The sequence below is a fragment of the Panthera onca genome, chromosome X (assembly GCF_046562875.1).
Source record: "Panthera onca isolate mPanOnc1 chromosome X, mPanOnc1 haplotype 2, whole genome shotgun sequence".
Classification (NCBI taxonomy): domain Eukaryota; kingdom Metazoa; phylum Chordata; class Mammalia; order Carnivora; family Felidae; genus Panthera; species Panthera onca.
In genome coordinates, this window is record NC_138357.1 from 97,079,450 (window position 1) to 97,101,900 (window position 22,451).

The following is a 22,451-nucleotide window of genomic DNA, read 5'->3' on the forward strand; positions in this document are numbered from 1 at the left end:
TCAATAGCCTAATCTCCAGAAACCTATGGACTCAGTTTCCTGGAGCTCTAAATCACCTTAACCTCCATAGTGATGTGGGGAAACAAAGGCAAGAAAGAAATGGCAGGTAAAATTAAATTTATAACCTGTAACCCATTGACAAATACTTGAGGCAAATACAGAGTATAACATTTCTCCAGGAACCCCCTACTGTCCTAATGTTAATGCCTTACTACAGGGAAAACAACCTTAGCTTGACAATAGCAAAGCCCCTGGACATCTTATGAGTCCTCTTTAGTATATCAAAGTCCTTCTGGAGGCCTCCCATCTGCCTTTACCTCCCCCAAGTCCATAGTATATAATATCAGTCTTCACAACCCCAGTTCAACTCTTTCTGCCCGTAGGTCCCGTCCCCGTGCTTTAATAAAATCACCTTTTTGCGCCAAAGATGTCTCAAGAATTCTTTCTGGGCCGTCGGTTCTGGACTCCCACCATTCCAAAACCCAATCACATACAAAGAAAGTAAGATGTGTATTAGGTAAGAAAAGGTATAAAGTATGGGATTATGGGGGGGAAATGGTGAAGTAGGAGGACCCTAAACTCACCTCATCCAATGGATACAAATAGACAAGACTCACATCAGTGTAAATAACCCAGAAAATGACCCAAAAACTGGCAGAACAAATTCCACAACATATATAGAGAAGGGGACACATCAAAAAGGGTAGGAAGGGTAGAAATGTGTACAAGCTTGCAAGACTGCAAGTTGATCATGGGAGGGAAGGCCCCCTAGGTGCAGCAAAGGGAGAGAAATAAGACTACCACACCAGGAAGACCACACAGCAAAGATGATTCTCTGTAATATTTGACTTTGAAAAACAGAGGGGCTGAATTTCGTGAGTTCTTAACAATGAGCTGGACTTAAGGCCTAGAATTTTAAAAATCAGGGGGCTTGCCTCCATGAGAGCCTGGAGGGTGAGAGAAAGTGGAGTCCCTAACCCACAAAGAGCTAAAACAACAAACAGCCCTCTGAAATACAGCATAGAAGCAGTAGTTTGAAAAATACTTGGATCATACAGGAGGGAGAATTGTTTACTCTTCTCAATTGGAGGGGCAGAGATCCCCGAGGGTCTTCCCCAAGAACAAAGGAGCAGGAAGATACCATTTCCTTCGCCCCACCCAGTGAAGGAACCAGCAGGCAGCTGATATTCACTACCTTACTTACATCACAGCCCCAACTCTTGCAGATCTGCCCCTTTCTAGACAGGCCCAATTCAGCTGTCAGCTGGGGGTCTGCAAGGCCCCTCCTGCAGAGGGCCTCGGGCATGCAAATCTTGGTAATAGGACTGGCCAACCACCCCACAGCTCGCATTGCAGATCTACCTCTTCCAATTGCTCATGGCCAGAGACCAATCAAACCAGGCCAGAAGTCTGGCAGTGTGTAAGAAGCCCCAACAGTGGCCAACACCACTCCAAATTGATGCCTGCCCTAGGGAGAGGAAAAGGTAACCACACATTCCAGTCAGACTACAGACCCAGCAGTAGGCTAGGAGCAGAGAGCTGGTCTGATAAAAGCTTACAATGAAAGGTTCTCAGAGGACATGGCAGGGAAAGCACCCTGCAGTTTGGTGCTACTGCATCTCTGGCAAATGCTTGGTCTGACTCAACTCAAGCCCAAGGCAGCGCCAGACTGGTCCACTAACACCACAGGGCCAAAACATTGCCACAACAGTCAAAGAAAGCTCCTGCTGATCACTGGACTGAAGGAGAAAGCAGCTGACAACAGCAAGGTGCATGCTACACACATAAGAGGTACCCCCTGAAGCATCAGACTTTAGTAAGCAGGGGACAGTACACTACAGGGTGCTATAGGACCTTTTCTTTTTAAGACCACTCCTTTCAAGAGGAGGAGGCATAGCTCACATTCCTAACACAGGAACAGACACAGATAGACAAAATGAGGAAACAGAGGAATATGTCTCAAATGAAAGAACAGGACAAAACCACAGCAAGAAACCTAGGTGAAATGGAGATAAGTAATATGTCTGATAGATTAAATTTAAAGTAATGCTCAAGGGCACCTGCGTGGCTTAGTTAAGTGTCCAGCTCTTGACTTAGCTTGGGTCATGATCTGATGGTTCATGAGTTTGAGCCCCACGTCGGGCTCTGCACTGACAGTGCGGAGCCCACCTGGCATTCCTTCTCCCTGCCTCTCTCTCTGCCCCTCCCCAACTCGCTCACTCTCAAAATAATAATTAAAAAAATAATGATCATAAAGATACTACTTGATTTGAGAAAAGAGTGGAGAACATTTGTGAGACCCTTAACAAAGAGATGCATAAGAATCTATCAGAAATAACACAATAAATACAATGTAAAATACATTCGATGGAATAAACAGTAGAACAAGCAGAAGAACAAATCAGCAACCTGGAGAACAGGGTAATGGAAAGTAATCAAGCTGAGCAGGTGAGGGGGAAAAAACTAGGCAAAATGAGAACAGACTTAGGGAACTGAGTGATTCCATCAAGGATAGTAACATTCACATTATAGGGATGAGAGAAAAAGAGGCAAAAAATTTATTTGAAGAAATAATATCTGAAAACTTCACAAATTGGGAAGGAAACAGAAATTCAGATGCAGGAGGAACAGAGAAACTCCAAAAAAATCAACCCAAGGAAGTCCACACCAAAACACAGAAATTGAAATGGCAACAAGTTGTGATAAAGAGAGAATTCTAAAAGCAGCAAGAGAAAATAGTTAATTAAATAGAAGGGAAAGCCTATAAGGCTATTAGCTGATTTTTCAGCAAAAACCTTGCAGGCCAGAATCAAGTGGCATGATATATTCATAATACTGAAAGGGAAAAATCTGCAGCTAAGAATATCCAGCAAGGCTATCATTCAGAATATAAGAAGAGACAGAGTTTCCCAAACCAACTAAAGTTAAAGGAATTCATGACCAGTAAACCAGCCATATAAGAAATGATAAAGGGGATGCTCTGACTGAAAAGGAAAGACTATGAGAATAAGTAGGACACACAAAAGCAGTAAAAATAAGTACATCTATAAAAATTAGCCAAGTGACTCACAAAAAAAAAAAAAGGATATAAACTAGGATACCGTATACCTAAAATGTGGTGGGGATGGGGGTAAAGCAGTAAAAAATGGGCTCAAACTTAAAAAACCACAAACTTAATATAGACTGCTATATGTAGCAGATGTTATATACAAATGGTAGCCACAAATCAAAAAATCAGTAACAGAAATGCAAAAAATAAAGACAAAGGAATCCAAATACATCACTAAAGAAAGCCAACTAATCATGAAAGAAGTGAGCAAGGAAGAATCAGAGAGAGAACTACAAAACAACCATAAAACGAGTAACAAAATGGCAAAAAATACATACCTATCGGTAATTACTTTGAATATAAATGTACTGAATGCTCAAAGTAAAAGACATAGCAAGATGAAATGGATAAAAAAAAAGATGCATCTATATGCAGCCTACAAAAGACTCATTTCAGACCTAAAGACACATGCAGATTAGAAGCGAAAGGATGAAGAAACATTATCATGCAAATGGATATGAAAAGAAAGCTTGGGTAGCAACAGCAATACTTATACTGGACAAAACTGACTTTAAAATAAGAGCTGTAATGAGATAAAGAGGGGTGCCTGGGTGGTTCAGTCAGGTGAGCATCTGACTCCTGATTTTGGCTCAGGTCATGATCCCAGGATTGTGGGATCAAGCCTAGATTCTCTCCATGTCTCCCTCTCTGCCCCTCTCCCCCTACTCAGTCTAAAATTAAAAAGAGAGAGAGAGAGAAAGAACACTACATACTCATTAAGGGGACGATCCAGCAAGAAGATACAACATTTTAAGATATTTATGCACCCAACGCAGCGGCACGCAAATACATAAAACAGTTAAACATAAAGGAACTAATTGATAATAATACAATAGTAGGGGACTATAGCACCCAACTTACATCAATGGACAGATGATCCAAACAGAAAATCAACAAGGAAACAGTGCCTGTGAATGACACATTGGACTAGATGGATTTAATGGATATATTCAGAACATTTTTCATCCTTAAACAGAATACATATTCTTTTTAAGTATACACAGAACATTCTCCAGAACAGATCATGTAATAGCCCATAAAACAAGTCTCAACAAACTCAAAAAGATCCAAGTCATACCATGTAACTTTTATGACCACAATGCTATGAAACTAGAAATCAACCACAAGAAAAAATCTGGTAAGAGCACAAATACATGGAGGTTAAATAACATGCTACTTGATAATCAATGGGTCAAATGTGAAATCAAAGAGTGCATGGAAACAAATGAAAATGAAAACACAATGGTCCAAACTCTTTTCAGATGCAGCAAAAACAGTAATAAGAGGGAATCTTATAATAATACAGGCCTACTTCAAAAACCTAGAAAAATCTAAAAAAAAAAACAAAAAACCCCAAAACCCTAAATTTATGCCTATAGGAACAGAAAAACAAGAAAAAACAAAACCCAAAACCAGTACAAAGAAGGAAATAATAACGATGAGAGCAGAAATAAATGATATAGGAACTAGGGTAGGAGTTAAAATGGCAGAATAGCAGGGGGATCCTATGCTTGCCCTCTGCCTCAAACACAACAAAGTAAATATCAAATAATTCTGAACACCCAAGAAATTGATCTGAGGGCTCAAAGAACAAACTGCACATCTAGAGGGAGAAAAAAAATGGCTACAACAGGGAAGGTAGGAGCTGTGGAGAGTTGATTTAGGGGAGAAAAGAACTGTGGGTGCTGCAGAGGGGAGGGAGCCCTGATCACAGAGAGAGGAGTGAGAAACAAAGAGTGAAAGCACATAGGGGGTTGCACAACAAAAACTCTTCCCCAAAACCATTGACTGAGAAAGAGAGAGGGGCTGTCCTTATAAGCAGCAGAGTTCAAAGTCTGCAGTTTTACAAATGTGTGCCATCACCAGGGTCATGCCTGACAGGCTTAGTGGTGATCCTGTGGGGAGGGAGGACAGAGGCCCATTAAGTGGACAGCGTGGTCTGAGGATCCTGTGGGTTGCACGAAGAGTAATAGTTCCTCTTCTTGAAGTGCATTTGGGAGAGGCAGCACTGTCTCTCAAGGGACAGGAGAGAAGGCGGATGCCATTGAGCTGACCCATTAATTAGCATAGCATCAGAGGCACCTGCTGACCTGGAAGCCAGCTATTGGATGCGCTCTACTGTGAACTCCTAGCCTCACATGGCTGTGCGACTGCTTTTCTGGAAGAAACCAGCATGACCCAGTGAGGCAAGATCCTCCCCCAGAGGATCAATGTGTGTTTGTGCCATGCCAGGTCCCTAAGATTTGGAACTTTGAAACCCGGCAACACAGTACACACAGGAGTGTGTGTACACACACATGGACAACTCAGACATAGAATGAAGACAGGGTTCTGATGGAAGGCTGGGACAAAAGAGGGGAGATTGTTTGTACTTCTGTGAGGGCTTCCTGAACAGCAGCAGGGGCAATCACCTCTCTCCAGCGTTGAGAGAAGAGGGTGATGCCATTTTCCTATTGCCCATCAGCACAGACTTCAGTGAGGAACACAGCACCCCCAGTGAAGGCTGGAGCAGTTTACATCAAGCCCTGTTCCACTGACTGCATCATGCAGGGCAAGTCTCCCTAAGAAGCAACACACAGGCCCCTCCCCCAGAACACCAGCAAAAACTCCCCACATGCACTAAGTCTACTGATCATAGAGTGCTGCAAAGCTTCAACTCTAGGGGAAATAGGATCTAGACTTTTCTAATTAGCAGACCAAAACACATCTAGTTAAAACTTGCCACAAACCAGACTAGGTCCAAATACTCCACACTGCAAGCAAGGAGAGGACTGCAGAGGACTGATAGGGAAAGAGCAACCTAAACACAACAGAGTGCACACAGCACAAACTTCTTGAAGTGCCAAATCCTGGACAGTATATGACCTCTTCTTCGTAAAGCCAGTACTCTCAAGAGCAGGAAACCTAACAGGTTTTCCTAACACAGAGAAGACAGAGATCTGGGCAAAATGCCAATATGGGGGAATTCATTCCAAAAGAACTGGAAGAGGTCATGGCCAGATATAAGTAACATGTAAGTAATATATCTGAACCAGGATTTAAAACAAAAATCATAAGGATACTAGCTGGGCTTGAGAAAAGCATAGAAGACACTACAAAATCCCTTTCTGCAGAGATAAAAGAAATAAAAACCAGCCTGGCAAAAATAAAAAATGGTATAACCAAGATGCAAAACCAACTAAATGCAATGACAATGAGGATGGTGAAGCAGAGGAACAAATCAGAGGTACAGATCGTAAAATTATGGAAAATAATGAAGCTGAAAAGAAGAGGGAAAGAAAAGTACTGGATCATGAATGTAGATGTAGGGAACTCAGCAACTCCATAAAGCATAATAACATTCATATCATAGGAGTCCCTGAAGAAGAGAGAGAGAAAAGGGGGGAGAAGGTTTATTTGAACAAATTAAAGCTGAAAACTTCCCTAATCTGGAGAAGGTAACAGTCACCCAAATCCAGGAAACAGAGAACTCCCATCAAATTCAACAAAAGCCGGCCAAAACCAATACATACTGTAGTATACTCTGAAAAATATAGAAGTAAGGAAAGAATCCTGAAAGCAGCAAGGGAGAAGAAATCCCTAACCTACAAGGTAAGACAACTCAGGTTAGCAGTAGATCTCTCCACAGAAATCTGGCAGGCCAGAAGGGACTGGCATGATATATTCAATGTGCTAAACGGGAAAAATATGCAGCCAAGAATACTTTATCCAGCAAGGCTATCACTTAGAACAGGAGAGATAAATAACATCCCAGACAAAACCTAAAGGAGTTTGTGACCACTAAACCAGCCATGCAAACATATTAAAGGGGACCCTTTAAGTGGCAAAGACAAAAAGCAACAAAGACTAGAAAGGAAAAGAAAAAACCTCCAGAAACAACAACTTTGCAAGTAACACAATGGCACTAATTTGTTATCTATCAATAATTACTCTGAATGTAAATGAACTTAATGCTCCAGTCAAAATATACAAGGGTATCAGAATGGGTGAGAAAACAAGACCCATCTACATGCTACCTACAAGAGATACATAGGAGACCTCAAGACACCTCTAGATTGAAAGTGAGGGGATGGAGAACCATCTATCATGCTAATGGACTCCTAAAAAAGGATAGAGAAGCCACACTTATATCAGACAAACTAGACTTTAAACCAAAGACTTAATAAGTGATGAAGAAGAGCACTATATCATAATAAAAGGGTCTATCCAATAAGATCTAACAACTGTAAATATGTATGCCCCCAATTCGGAAGGACCCAATATATAAATCAATTGATAACAAAGAAACTCATTGATAATAATAATACTAGGGGATTCTAACACCCCACTTACAACAATGGATAGAACATCTAAGCAGAAAATCAACAAGGAAACAACGGCTCTGAAGAACAGCCTGGAGCAGATGGACGTAAAAGATGTATTCAGAACATTTCATCCTAAAGCTGAATAGTCTTTTTGACCGGGAACATTCTCCAGGATAGATCACATATTGGGTCACAAACCAGGCCTCAACAAGTATAAAAAGACTGAAATCATACTATGCATATTTTTAGACCACAAAGCTATGAAACTTAAAGTCAACTACAAGAAAAAATCTGGTAAGACTACAAATACATGGAGGCTAAACAACATCCCACTAAAGAATGAATAAGCCAACCAGAAAATTTAGAAAACAAATACATGAAAGCAAATGAAAATGAAAACATGATCAAAACTTCTGGGATGCAGCAAAGGCAGTCATAAGAGGTCACAGGCCTACCTCAAGAAGCAAGAAAAGTCTCAAATATACAACCTAACCTTATACCTAAATGAGCTAGAAAAGGAATAGCAAATAAAGCCTAAATCCAGCAGAAGAAGGGAAATAACAAAGATGAGAGCATAAATGATATAGAAACAAATAAAAAACAGAATAAAATATGAGAGCATATATGGCCAACTAATCTTTGACAAAGCAGGAAAGAATATCCAGTGGAATAAAGACAGTCTCTTCATCAAGTGGTGCTGGAAAACTGGACAGCGACATGCAGAAAAATGAACCTGGACCACATTCTTACACTATACACAAAAGTAAACTCAAAATGGCTGAAAGACCTAAATGTAAGATAGGAAGCCATCAAAATCCTCGAGGAGAAAGCAGGCAAAAACCTCTTTGACCTTGGTCACAGCAACTTCTTACTCAACATGTCTCTGGAGGCAAGGGAAACAAAAGCAAACATGAACTGTTGGGACCTCATCAAAATAAAAAGCTTCTGCACAGCGAAGGAAACAATCAGCAAAACTAAAAGGCAACTGACAGAATGGGAGGATATTTGCAAATGACATATTACATTAAGGGTTAGTATCCAAAATCTATAAAGAACTTATCAAACTTAACACCCAAAAACCAAACAATCCAGTATAGAAATGGGCAAAAGACATGAATAGACACTTCTCCAAAGAAGACATCCATATGGCCAACCAACACATGAAAAGATGCTCAACATCACTCATCATTGGGGAAATACAAATCAAAACCACAATGAGATACCACCTCACACCTGTTGGAATGGCTAAAATTAACAACACAAGAAAAAACAGATGTTGGCAAGGATGTGAAAAAAGGGAACCAACACTCTTATGCTGTTCGTGAGAATGGAAACTGATGCAGCCACGCTGGAAAACAGCATGGATGTTCCTCAAAAAGTTAAAAAAAAGAACAATCCAGCAACTGTACTACTAGCAATCCAATCTAGAAACTGCACCACTCCAGTCCAGCAACTGTACTACTAGGTATTTACCCAAATGATACAGAAATACTGATTCGAGCGGGCATGTGCACAGTGATGTCTACTGCAGCATTATCAACAACAGCCAAATTATGGAAAGAGGCCAAATGTCCATCGACTGATGAATGGATAAAGAAGAGGTGGTGTGTTGTGTGTGTGTGTTGCATGCTCAATGGAATATTACTCAGCCATCAAAAAGAATGAAATCTTGCCATTTGCAACAACATGGATAGAGCTACAATGTATCATGCTAAGCGAAATAAGTCAGTCACAGACAAATAACATGATTTCACTCATGGAATTTAATAAACAAAGGAGATGAACACAGGGGAAGGGGAAAAAAAGAGAGAGGCAAACCAGAAGAGACTTGACTATAGAGAATAAACTGAAGGCTGATGGGGGGATGAACAAAATGGGTGATGGGTATTAAGGAGGGCACTTGTGATGATGAGCACTGGGTGTTATGTGTAAGTAATGAATCACTAAATTCTATGTATTAACTAGAATTTAAATAAAAACTTGAAATTTAAAAAATGATATAAAAACCAAAAAGACACAATAGAACAGATCAATGAAACCAGGAGTTGGGTATTTGAAAATAAAATCAATAAAATTGACAAACCCGTAGCCAGACTCAACAAGGAAAAGAGAAAGAGGACTCAAGAAACACCAGAGAAATGCAAAGGATTGCTAGAGAGTATTATGAAAAATTATCTTCCACCAAATTGGACAAACTAGAAGAAATGGATAAATTCCCAGAAACCTATAACCTACCAAAAGTGAATCAGGAAGAAAGAGAAAATTTGAACAGACCAATTGCCACCAAGGAAATTCAATCAGTAATCAAAGCACTCTGAACAAACAAAAGTACAGACCCAGATGGCTTCACAAGTGAATGCTACCAAACATTTAAGGAAGAGTTAATACTTATTCTTCTCAAATTATTCCCAAAAAGAGAAGAGGAAGAAAAAGTTTCAAATTCATTGTATGAGGCCAGAATTACCCTGATACCCAAACCAGATAAAGACACCACAAAAAAAGAGAACTATAGGCCAACATCTCTGAAGAACCTAGATGCAAAATTCCTCAACAAAATATTAGCAAAGTGAATCTAACAATGTATTAAAAAATCATTCAACATGATAAAATGGGATTTATTATTCCTGGGTTGCAAGGGTGGTTAAATATTCACAAATCAATCAAAGTGATCTATCACATCAATAAGAGAAAAGGATGAAAAGTATATGATCATTTCCATAAATTCAGATAAAGCATTTGACAAAAATACAATATTCATTCATGATAGAAACCTTCATCAAAGTAGGTTTAGAGGGACAATACCTCAACATAATAAAGACAATCTATAAAAAACCAACAGCTAACTTCATACTCTGGTGAAAAACTGAGAGCTTTTCCCCTTAAATCAGGAACAAGACAAGGATGCCTACTCTCACCACTTTTATTCAACACTGTACTGGAAGTCCTAGCCATAGCAAGAAGACAACAAAAGGAAATAAAATGCATCCAAACCAGCAAGGAAGAAGTAATACTTTCACTATCTGCAAATGAAATGACACTATATAGAAAACCCTAAACACTCCACAAAGAAACCAGTAGAACAAACAAATTCAGTAAGGTGGCAGGATACAAAATCAATGTACAGAAATCCATTGCATTTCTATATGCTAATAATGAAAAAGCAGAATGAGAGATTAAGAAAACAATCCCATTTACAACTGCACCAAAAATAATTAAAAAATACCTAGGAATAAACTTAACCAAGGAAGTGAACGACTTGTACTCTGAAAAATATAAAATACTGATGAAAGAAACTGAAGATGACACAAATAAATGGAAAGCCATTCCATGCTCATGGGTTGGAAGAACAAATATTGTTAAAATGTCTATACTACCCAAAGCAATGTACAGATTTAGTGTAACCCCTATCAAAATGCCAGCAACATTTTTCACAGAACTAGAACAAAGAATACTAAAATTTGTATGGAACCACAAAACACCCTAAATAGCCAAATCAATCTTCAAAATGAAGAACAAAGCTGGAGGCATCACAATTACAAATTTAAAGTTATATCACATAGCTATAGTAATCACAACTGTATGGTAATGGCACAAAAACAGACACACAGATCAATGGAACAGAATATAAAGCCCAGAAATAAACCCACAATGTTATGGTCAATTTATCTTCAACAAAGGAGGCAAGAATACGGAATGGAAAAAAGACAGTCTCTTCAACAAATGGTTCTGGGAAAACTGACCACTTTCTTCCACCATGCACAAAAATGAACTCAAAATGGATTAAGGACCTAAATGTGAAACCTGAAAACATAAAAATCCTAGAAGAGGGCACAGGCTGTTATTTCTCTGACATCAGCTGTAACAACATCTTTCTAGATATGTCTCCTGAGTCAAGGGAAATAAAAACAAAAGTAAACTATTGGGAGTACATCAAAATAAAACCTTTTGCACAGCAAAGGAAAACAGCCAACAAAACTAATAGATAACCTACTGAATGGGAGAAGATATTCGCAAATGACATATCTGATAACGAGTATCCAAAATGTATAAAGAACTTATACAACACAAGAAAAACAAATAATCCAATTAAAAATGGGCAGAAGACGCGAACAGACTTTTCCCAAAGACATCCAGATGGCAAAAAGACACATGAAAAGATGTTCAATATCACTAACTATCATGGAAATGCAAATCAAAACTACAATGAGATATCACCTCACACCTGTTGGAATGGCTAAAATTAAAAACACAAGAAACACTAAGTGTTGGCAAGATGTGGAGAAACAGGAACCCTTGTGCACTGTTGGGAATGCAAACTACTGCAGTTACTGCAGAAAACAGTATGGAGGCTCTTCAAAAATTAAAAAGACAATTACCATGTGATCCAGTAATTCCATAATTGAGTATTTACCCCCCCCCCAAAAAAAACCACTAATTCAAAGAGATAAATGCACCCCTATGTTTATTGCAGCATTATTTACAATAATCAAGATAGGTTAAAAACCGAAGTGTCCGTGGATAAAGAAGATATAGTACATCTATAAAAGAATATTACTCAGCCATAAAAAAGAATGAAATCTTGCCATTTGCAACGTCAGTGGAACTAAAGGGTGTAATGCTAAGTGAAAGAAGTTAGAGAAAGACAAATACCACATGACTTCACTCATATGTGGAATTTAAGAAACAAATTAACAAAGAAAAAGGAGACAAACAAAAAACCAGACTCTTAACTATAGAGAACACATGGTTGGTTACCAGTGGTAGGGGGGAGGGTGGGAGTATGGGTAAAATAGATGAAGGGGATTAAAAGTACACTTATCATAAAAATAAATTATAATCTTATCATGAGCACTTAGTAATGTATAAACATGTTGAATCACTATATTGAACACGTGAAAATAACATAACATTGTATGTTAAGTATAGTGGAATTAAAAAAAAATTTTTGAGTGTGTATGCACATATCCAACATCAGTGGAAATTAGATAGGGTTTTCAAATCTTTTTAAATATTTGCCAATTGAATAATTGTTGAAGTTACACTAAGTTTTTAGTGTGTTTGTTCCAGTATATTCATAAAGATATAATGGGATAAGTTGTTTAAGTCTGAGTATGAGTATTATTTTCCAGCATTCCAGTTTATCCCAGTGTATATAGCCATGGTTGAAATCTAGGATGATAAATCAGTGCTTCACAAATGTCAGGGTACATATTCATCACCTGGGATCTTATTAAAATGTAGATTCTGATACTGTAGGTCTGGGATGGGGCTTGGGATTTTGAATTTTAGCAGGCTCTCAGGTGAGGTTGCTGCTGCTTGCCATAGAGTACACTTTGAGGAGCAAGGTGCTCACATTGGTTTGAGTGCCTGGAATGCCTAGCTCCTGCCCCCTGAGACTGATATAATTGGCCTAGGATGTAGTCTGGTGCTAATTCTAATGTGTAAGAAAGCTTGAGAGTCTCAATGGCAAAGTGCATGATGATTTATCAATTTTAGCTATAATTTTATCAGTAGCTCTAATGTGATTCCCTTTGCCCGCTGCCTACCCTTCCTCTTATGTCAAAGTCTTTAATCCATTTTGAGTTGATTTTTGTGTCTGGTGTAATATAGGTTTCAATTTTCATTCTTATGCATGTGCATATCCAATTTTCCCAACAGTACTTATTGAGTATACTATACCTTCCCCATTATGGATTTTTGGCATCCTTGTTGAAGACTATTTGACCATATATATGTGGGTTTATTTCTGGGCTTTCTGTTTAGTTCTATTGGTCTATATGTCCGTCTTTATGCCAGTACCATATAGTTTTTATTACTGTAAGTCTGTAATATGTTTTGAATTCAGGAAGTGTGAGGCCTCCAGCTTTGTTTTTTCTCAAGACTGTTTGGTTATTTGGGTCTTTTGTGGTTCTAAATGAATTTAAGAGGAATTAATACCAATCTTTCTCAAACTCTTCCAAGAAAATGAAGAAGCAGGGACACTTCCAGACCCATTTTATGAGGCCAGTATTACTCTGATTCCAAAGCCAGAAAAAGACACTACAATAAAACTATATGCCAATATTTCTAATGAATATAAATGCAACAAATATCAACAAACTGAATTCAACAGCACATTAAAATGATCATACATCATGACCAAGTGGGATTTATCCTTGGGGCATGAGGATAGTTGAACATATGATAATCAATGAATGTGACACAAAACTTTGCTGAAAGAAATTAAAGAAACAAGTAAATGTAAAGATATAGCTTGTTTGTGGAATAGAAGACTTAATACTGTCAAAACACCTGTGGTACCCAAAACAACCTACAGACTCAATGTTATCCCTAAAAATCCCAATGTCATTTTTTACAGAAATAAAATCATCTATCTTTAAAAAGAGAAGAGACTCAGATAATTTTTTCAATGTTTATTTTTGTGAGAGAAAGAGATGGGGGGAGGGTCAGAGAGAGAGGGAGACAGAGGATTTGAAGTGGGTTCTGCACTGACAGCAGAAAACTCACGAACCAAGAGATCATGAGCTGAGCTGAAGTCAGACACTTAACAGACTGAGCCACCCAGGCGCCCCGAGACTCAAATAATTTTAATGTGAATTCTACTAAATCTTCTTAGAACAAAAAAAAAAAAAAAAAACCACACCTATAATATGAAAACTATTCCAGAGCATATAAAAATGAAAATTTTTTCTCAATTTATTTTACAAGGCCAGAGTAATCCTAATACCAAAACAGGACAAAGATGGTACTTACACACCTGAAAGAAAACTACATGTTAAGGTAGAGAGATACAAAATCCTAAATAGAAGTATTAGCAAGAGTGATGTCAGCAGCATGGTGTAATAAGACATCTGTTGTTTTTGCACCCCCTACCCCAAGAATCATTTAGCATCCATCCCACAGACAAAAGTGGCTTTGTGGGAGCTGTAGGATGATCCAGCTCCATATGCCAAGTGACTCAGGAAGAGTCTAAACCACTTGTGCATTGGGTAAAGGGCATATAGACTTTGTTCCCAGGTATGAACCCTATAGTGGCCTGTCAACTGGCTCCCGTCCATCTTGGTTCAGGAGTCCATCAGTTCAGGAGTCCTTGGAAAACAATGATTTAGACAAGATCATGACCCAAGCCAAAGTACGATGCTTAACTGACTGAGCCACTCAGGTGCCCGAGCATCTGGCAAAATTTAACATTTATGATTAAGAATTCTCAACAGATTGAGTATAGAAAAGATACATCAACATAATAAAGGTCACAAAGGGCAAGCTATGACAACATCCACAATGGTGAAAGGTTGAAAGCTTTTCTACTAAGATTAGGAATGAGACAAAGGTGCTGACTCTCACCACTCATATTCATAATACTGGAAGTCCTAGCCAGAGCATTTAGACAAGAAAAAGAAATAAAAGGCATCCACATTGGAAAGGAAAAAAGTCAAATTATCTTTGCAGGTGATATGCTTTTATATCTAGAAAGTCTTAAATACTCCACCAAAACCTATTAGAGATAACCAATGAATCCAAAAAAGTTGCAGGATATAAAAACAAAACAGGGGTGCCTGGGTGGCCCAGTTGGTTAAGCGTCCAGCTTTGGCTCAGGTCATGATTTCGTGGTTCATGAGTTTGAGCCCTATGTCGTGCTCTGTGCTGACAGCTCGGAGCCTGGAGCCTGATCTGGATTATGTCTCCCTCTTCCCTCTGTCCCTTCCTTGCTCAGGCTCTCTTTCTCAAAAATAAATAAACATTAAAAAATAAAATAAAATAAAATAAAATAAAATAAAATAAAATAAAATAAAATAAACACAAACAGTTGCATTTATATATACTAACAACAAGAAAAAGAAATAAAGAAAACTATCCCATTTACATTAGCATCAAAAACAATAAAATACATAGGAATAAATTTACCAAGCAGGTGAAAGATCTGTACACTGAAAACTTTAAGAATTGCATGGAAAAAAACTGAAGACACAGATAAATGGAAAGATATCCTGTGTTCATTGATCAGAAGAACTGATATGGTTAAAATGTCCATACTACTCAAAGCCATCTATAGATTCACTGCAACACCTATCAAAATTCCAATGACATGTTTTACAGAAATAGAAAAACAATCCTAAAATTCCTATGGAGTCACAAAATACCCCGACTAGTCAAAGCAATCTCAAGAAAGAACTTAGCTGGAGGCATCATACTTCCTGAATTCAAACAATATAAAACTATATAATTCGAAACAGCATGATGCCAGCATTAAAAAAAAGACATGCAGTCCAATGGAACATAATCAAAAAGTCAGAAATAAGCCCATGCATAAAGGGTCAACTAATATTTGACAAGGGTGCCAAGAATACTCAATGGGGAAATGACAGTGTCTTTGATAAACTGTGGTGGGAAAACTGGATAACCACATGCGGAAGAATGAAATTGGACCCCTGTCTTACACCATGCACAAAAATTAACTTGAAAAGGATTAAAGACTTAAACTAAGACGGAAGCCAAAAAACTCCAAGGAGAGAACATAGGAAAAAAGTTCTTTCATATTGGTCCTGGAGATGATTTTCTGGATATTATACCAAAAGCACAAGCATATAAAAATGAAAAAAATTTTTCTCAATTTATTTTACAAGGCCAGAGTAATCTTAATACCTAAACAGGACAAAGATGGTACTTACACACCTGAAAGAAAACTACTTATTAAGGTAGAGAGATACAAAATCCTAAATAAAAATACTAGCAAGAGTGATGTCAGCAAAAATAAGTAAGTGGGACTATACTAATTTTAAAAACTACTGGGGCACCTGGGTGGCTCGTCAGTTAAGTGGTGACTTTGGCTCAGGTCATGATCTCATGTTTTGTGAGTCTGAGCCCTACATTGGGCTCTGTGCTGACAGCACGGAGCCTGGAGCCTGCTTCAGATTCTGTGTCTCCTCTCTCTGTACCTCCCTGCTTGACTCTGTCTCTGTCTCTCTCAAACATAAAACATTAAAAAATTAAAAAAAAAACCTGCACAGCAAAAGACACAAACAGTAAAACAAACAAAAAGAAACTATGGAATAGAAGACAATACCTGCAAATCATATGTCTGATAAGGGGCTAATTTCCATAATATATAAAGAACTTATACAACCCAACAGTAAAAAAACAAACAACCCAATTAAAAAATGGGCAGAGAAAAGGTGCTCAACATCACATGTCATCAGGGAAATAAAAATCAAAGCCACAATGCAATATACCTCACATGTGTTAGAATGGCTATCATTAAAAAGACAAGAAATACCAAGTGTTGGCAAGGATGTGGAGAAAAGGAAGCCCTTGTGCGCCGTTGGTGGGAGTGCAAATTGATATAGCCAGTAAAGAAAACAGTATCGACATTCCTCAATAGATTAAAAACAGAACTACCATATGATCCAGCCATTTCTTTTCTGGGTATTCATGCCTTTCTCTATGAGAAAGAAGGAAAAGCTGCCATTTACAACAACTTAGATGAAACTTGAGGACACTATGTTATGTGAAATAAGAAAAACACAAATACTGTAGTCTATCAATTATATATGGAACCAAAAAAGCCAAACTCAGAAACACAGATTAGAATGTTGATTACCACAAGCTGAAGGATTGGAGAAAATGGGGAGATGTTGATCAAATAGTACAAACTTTGGAGATCTAATGTACAGAAGGGTCATTATAGTTAACAATATAATATCCTTAAGTATTGCTAAGGGAATAAATCTTAAGAAATCTCACCACCGAAAAGAAATGGTAATTACATGAATTGATAGAGGTTTTTGCTAAGGCTTTGGTGGCAATCATTTCCCAATATATCAGTGTATCACGGTACACCTTAAAATTACACAATGCCACATACATTTCAATCATATCTCAAAAAATTATAGTAAAACAAATCAACAGTGATCAAGTAAGTTTCATTCCAGGAATAAAAAATAATTCCACACAGGAAAATCTGTTAATGTAATTCAGAACACTAGTAGATTAAAGGAGGAAATATACATGGTAATAGTATTTGGATTATAGTATTTTTTTAACATTTATTCTGAGAGACAGAGTACACGCATGTACGTGAGCAGAAGGGCAGAGAAAGAGAGGGAGAGAGAGAATCCTAAGCAGGCCCCATGCTGTCAGTACAGAGCCTGATGTGGGGCTAGATCTCACAAGCCATGAAATCATGACCTGAGTCAAAATCAAGAGTTGGACACTTAACTGACCAAGCCACCCAGGCACCCCGAGATTATAGTATTTTGAAAAATTATTTCCTGATTATTGTCTACCACTCTACACAAACTCTTGTTTTCTCCTTCTGGAATTTCTACTGAGTGCTTGTTATTATAGAAGGTTCTTCTATGACTATGAATTATTATTATTATGAATTATTTCTTTCTAGAAGATTCAATTTACCTCACAGTCATTCTCAAATATTTTGATGTTCAGCATCTTTGTTAAATTTTCAACCCTTATACTGAACAGGGTTTATTACAAAGTGTATATAAACCCCCAAAACTAGAGGTTTTCTGATGGCAGCATGCATGCCTGGTACTGGTGGCCATTTGAAGTTGCACCTGTGTCTCCAGAGAAGCAAACCTAAAACACAGTTCCCATAGTCACTGACAACAAGGGTGAACCTGCCAATCAGTTACTCCACTCTGCCAGTTTCCAGGGTCCCCAGGTTGTTACTTACAAACAATAAACATTAACATTTGTATGACTTAATCAGCTAAAAACTTCAGATGAAGTTGAAGGCTCCATTTATTTTAATCCCTGTCCAATCCCATTTTTCAATTCTTTCCCAGAAGCAACCACTATTATAAATTCTAGACCATGTTTTTTCTATACGTTTACCATATACATCCATCTACAGCAACCAGTGCCCCAAACCACCCATCTTACCCCAAACCACATAACCACACTATTCATAAGGGGAAGTGAAAGTTTTCTAATGACAATATGCATGTCCTGCACAGGGGACCAAAGGCAAATCACTCTCATATCCAGTAGGAAGCCAGCCTAAGATTAAGTTTCTCTTATCACTATTGCCCACAGTGAGCTTGTTAAAGAGGTTCTCTGCCATAATGGCTTCTGGGGTCCCTTTCTTGCTATCTAGAATCAAAAAATATTAGTATTTACTTATTTTGATAAAGTAAAAGTTTTTAGGGTAAAGTAGAAGACCTCCTTTATTTTAATCCCTGCCCAATCCCATTTCCTTCACTCTTTCCCCAGATCAACCTCAGTCATAACTTTCAGGCAATGTTTTTATACTTTTACTATGCATAGGTTCCCACATTCTTCAGGGCTCTAAACCACCACCACCCACACTGCTTATGAGAGGAAGATTAATTTTGTGTTTTCCAGGGTCCCATGGAATACCTTCTCCCTCCATTTCTGGAGATCCTCAGCTGCATATGGATAGGGTTGGGTGGGTGGAGAGACTCCTGGATACCTACTATAAAACTTAAAAGGTGAAAGATGTGCATACACATCAACCAGAGACCTTTATTTATTTAGGAACAAAATAACTTTATTGCAACCAAGTAACTTTATGGCAAAACTGGAAGAAAGAAAACTGGAACGTTTTGCAAGTGCAATACTGCAAAATGCATGCTCGGCATGGTGACCAGGGGAAGTTACCATGCACCCTGTGGCTATGGGAAGGCAGTCCCAACTCAGTTCTTGTCGCTGTTGCCCAGGGTGAGCTTGTCAAAGAGGTACTCTGCCAAGCCATCTTCCGGGGCCCCCATCTTGCACAGGCTGGTGATGTAGCCCCCCAGCTCTTTGATGACCTTGACTTGCTCGTGCAGGTAGTTGGTCTCCAGGAAGCTGCACAGATGGGCGTCGTTCTTGTCGGTGGCCAGCTGGTGCAGGTCGAGCAGGCTCTGGTTCACGCTCTTCTCCAGGTGAAAGGCGCACTCCATGGCTTTCAGGCCGCTCTCCCAGTTGTCGCGGTCAGGCTTCATGATGTCATGGAGGCGGATGCGGCCCCCACGCTGGTTCTGCAGCTGCATCAGCTTCTCGACACGCTCCTTCTCCTCGTGGGACTGGCGCAGGAAGAACTTGGAGAAATTCTCCAGGGCCACGTCGGCGCGGTCGAAATAGGCGGCCATCGACAGGTACACGTAGGAGGCGTAGAGCTCCAGGTTGATCTGGCTGTTGATGGCGGCCTCGCATTCGGGGTGGTAGTTCTGGCACACTTGAGAGAACGGCGCGGTGGCCATGGTTGGCGGCGCTGGCCCCAAGGTCAAGGCAACTCTGAAGCGAGGACCCCGGAACAGGCAGTGGCGAGGCCGAAGGCGGCGGCGGCCCCGAAGATTACCCAGCTTGAATGGCGAGAGAAGCCAGAGGCACTCAGTGGCAATGGAGACCTCTAGGCAGCGTCCGTTGGGTTCGGACGCAGCAACAGCTCTGGGATAGAACCGGAACTGGGGTCCGTTACAGGAAACGGGGGCGAGTTTCCGGTTTGGGGGAAGGGGGATAAGGGGTGGGGCGGGGCCGCGCATGCTCTGTTCCAGGTTCGGGTGGCGCCTAAGTGAGGCAGGGAGACCCTGCGCTGAGCACCGTTTAAGAATTTTTTTTTTAATGTTTATTTATTTTTGAGAAGCAGAGTGAGTGAGCAAGCAAGGGAAAGATGGAGGGGCAGAGAGGGAGACACAGATTCCGAAGCAGACCCCAGGCTCTGGGCTGTCAGCACACAGCTTAGTGCAGGGCTTGAACCCAAGAACTCTGAGATCATGATGCTTAACCGACTGAGACACCCAGGCGCCCCCTGGGGTTTAAGATTTTAATTTTGCAATAATGTGTCCGTTTTACAATTACTTAATTTTATTGGTATAAAAAAGGGATCTTGAATGGATCCCTTTTATTACAGCCTGTTCCTATTCAAATATTCTCAGCCTTCTTATTCAAATTCATATTCCTATTCAAATTCATAGTTTTATTCAATTCACATTCTTATTCAAATTCTCAAAATTCTGAGTATGAATTTGGCTTTTTTGGTAACTCTGTTTCCTGTATTTTTTTTAACCTCAGAAATTGCTCTGTTTATGATCTTCTCTTTCACCTTCCTCAAATATTTCCCAAACTTTGTCCTTTCATATTTAGGAATAAAGGGCACATTTGATTAGCCTACATAATCAGCATGTATCTGATGTACAGTTGTGATGTCCATTTCACTAATAGGCTTTTCCTTGGAACGGGATTGCACAGTATGTCAATATAAAGTAGTAGTCTCCTCTTTGGGGGTACATGGCAGGGTGCTTGTAGGTAGGGTAGGGACCCTTCCTCTTGCCAAAACAAAAATGGCATTTCTGATGATGGAAAAGTAGTTATTTGTCCCTTCTAGGTAGATGTGTGCTTCTGTTTTATCCCTTCTTTTGTGCAGGTCTGCATTTGTCTCAACCTCATTCACTGTCTTTGGAGTGTAGTTTGGGGAGCCTAAAGGTCCAATACTACAAGTGCTTACTTCTAATTTAAGTAGGGTTTGGGGACATTTCAGAGCAGGGCAGATAAAACATCTGCTGTTCATAGTAGCTCTTTAATCACATGGTTGACCTGGGGACCTTCTGCAGTGTAACTGTTCAAGTTTCTATGCACATGCTTGGTTTTCTACTGCAGGTGTTTTGAGTTATCTGAATTAACTAATCTGATAGCACCTGCTTTTCCTGTCTTCCAAGAATTCCTCATAATTTCTGGTCTGCTACTCATAATCCTTTTGTTTGTGTGTGTAGATTTTGTGCGTGTTTTTAGCCACCACTATGATTCAATTATCATTCTTTACTAAAAATTAAATAATTGTCTGAAAAGGTAATACATTCCCATGGGTCAAAACCACACAGCTGTCCTCTCTGCAGGCAACCAGTGTGGTATTACTTGTCACAATTAGGAGGAGGAAGAGGAAGAAAAGAAAGAATGCTGGAAACAGAAGAGAAGAAACTTTAAAATATATTCTTTAGAAGCGCCTTCTTCTCAAGTGCACATGGATCATTTACCAAGAAAAATCATATTCTGGGCCATAACCAAGTCTCAATAAATTTCAAATGATTCAAACCCTATAACATTAAAAAAGGAAAACAAATATCTGAAATTGAAAATCTAAAGTTCTACCTTAAGGAACTAGAGAAAGAAGAGCAATATACACACAAACCAATCAGAAGGCAGGAAATGATAAAGGAACAAAAAATTCAGTGAAACACAAAACAAAAATATGTAAAACTAAATAAAGCCAAACAGAGATTCTTTGAGATTAAAAAAAAAAAAAAAAGATAAATCTCTAGACAGACTGATCAGTAAAAAAAGAGAGAAGACAGAAATTACCAATATCAAGAATGAGAGAGAAGACATTACTACCAGTTACGAAAAGGGAACAATATTGCTATGGCTGACTTAGGCTAATTATGATTTATCTCTAGCAACTAGATATGTTATTACTCCCCTAAACTGGGGTTCTCTTAGCAAGAAAGGAGGTGAAATAGTTTTTATATCAGTAATCAACAGTTTCTGCCTCATTTCTATTCATTAGTAACTTAGAATACATTAATTCAAGCAATTACTTTCTTTTCTCTCCAATTATGTTGGTGGTAGGGCAAATCATAATCAAACTGCCATTGAGCACAGGATTTCTAAGATAACGGAAGTGAGTTGAGTAATACAAGAGCTGGCAGAGAAGGCAAAAAGAATGGTGTATATTGGAATAAATTATCTTTTTATGCTAAGTTGAAGAGATACTAAAATCCTTAGTAGATAATTATTTATCTCTGCTTTTGTCTAGAGTTTGCCCTGAGTTTTAACATTTTAAAATAGAAAACAAAGTGGAAGAGAACGGTTTTAATGAAAAACTAATATAAATTCTAGGTTAATGGGTAATTATTATTTTTGCTAGTTTATCTCATTTTAGTTATTAGTATGCACCTGAATCTTTACAATGTAATGTCTTTCAAAGTAATAAAAATGAATACTTGTAGAATTGAAAAGTTTCATTAACTTTAAATAGAACTAATTCTTTATCATCTCCTCTACCTCTTCAGACATCACTCTAG

The 22,451-nt window shown here is 38.8% G+C and overlaps 1 protein-coding gene and 1 pseudogene across 3 annotated transcripts in view; both read right to left on the reverse strand.

Moving 5' to 3' along the window:
* The window catches only part of PRRG1 (proline rich and Gla domain 1), a 316,191-nt gene that overhangs the window by 19,242 nt on the left and 274,498 nt on the right, over positions 1-22,451 (reverse strand). The window lies entirely within an intron of this gene.
* On the reverse strand, positions 18,819-21,768 carry LOC145713561 (ferritin heavy chain pseudogene; annotated as a pseudogene).